General features: G+C 29.2%; 1 pseudogene; it reads right to left on the minus strand.

Moving 5' to 3' along the window:
- LOC102828926 overlaps positions 1-1,094 on the minus strand; it is a 119,648-nt pseudogene that overhangs the window by 90,022 nt on the left and 28,532 nt on the right.

Genomic DNA, 1,094 nt, shown 5'->3' on the forward strand with positions numbered 1-1,094 from the left:
GACTTGATGGCACCTGACAACAACAACAATGTATCTAGCTGTACCGCTTTCTATCATAGTTCCACATATCTCACTGAAATTCAATGTGCTGCAAATGTAATCTTCAAATCCAGTATTAAGAATATTTCTAATGTGAAAAATCAGCACAAAAGTATATTTTCAAAAAATCCCTGTTGTTGGAATGAGTCAATACATAATACCTAATGTTATGTCCTTAAATATATATGTCATTAACTTTTTTATTGTAAAGTATCTTTAGTTTAATATCAAAACTGGTTTCTTAATTTATCACAAAGGTGTGGTATGAAAATTTAGTTTCTTTTTAAATAAAAACAAACATGGTGATCAATATTTGAAAATTTTCATTTTTATTATGACCATGTAGTATTTATCTTTATTGGCACTGATTTTTTCATAATATAATTATGCCTAAATCTTCCAAATATATCTAGCTAGCCATCCAAATTGATAGACGTATTACTGATCTGACTACTTAAAAGTAAGTTATATAATGACTGATCAATCTACTTTAGATTATTTTTGGTGTAAATAAAATATTTTGCATTTAATTTTCATTAAATCAAGTTTATCTATATTAGATTCCCATTTAGAAAATTCTTACCTCACTACAACTTTGGTCTTATCAAAACTGCAAGCAATTTTTAAAATAAAGGTACTGAAAATAAAGATATGAAACTTTGGATTAGAACACAGACTGCATCAAGTATATAATTATCTCCTTAATATTTGATTAAACAGTACATTTCAAGATTTTTATGTAGTAATTAATTGTTTTCTGTTGCTGTTATCTATAGAATTAGTAAGACAATCTTCAATATATTTTTTTAAGGAACAAGAATTATTTTTAAATGCTCACACTTTAAGTGAGGGGAATATATGCAGATCCAATATGTTCATTATTGTTGCTGTTGTTAGATGCCATTGAGTTGGTACCAATTCTCAGTGACCCTATGCACAACAGAATGAAACATTGCCCAATCCTGGGCCGATTTCACAATTGTTGCTGTTTGAGCCCATTGATGCTGTCTCTGTGCCAATCCATCTCATTGGGGGTCTTCCTCTTTTTCTCTGAC

Source organism: Chrysochloris asiatica, unplaced genomic scaffold (assembly GCF_000296735.1).
Source record: "Chrysochloris asiatica unplaced genomic scaffold, ChrAsi1.0 scaffold00579, whole genome shotgun sequence".
NCBI classification, from domain to species: Eukaryota; Metazoa; Chordata; class Mammalia; order Afrosoricida; family Chrysochloridae; genus Chrysochloris; species Chrysochloris asiatica.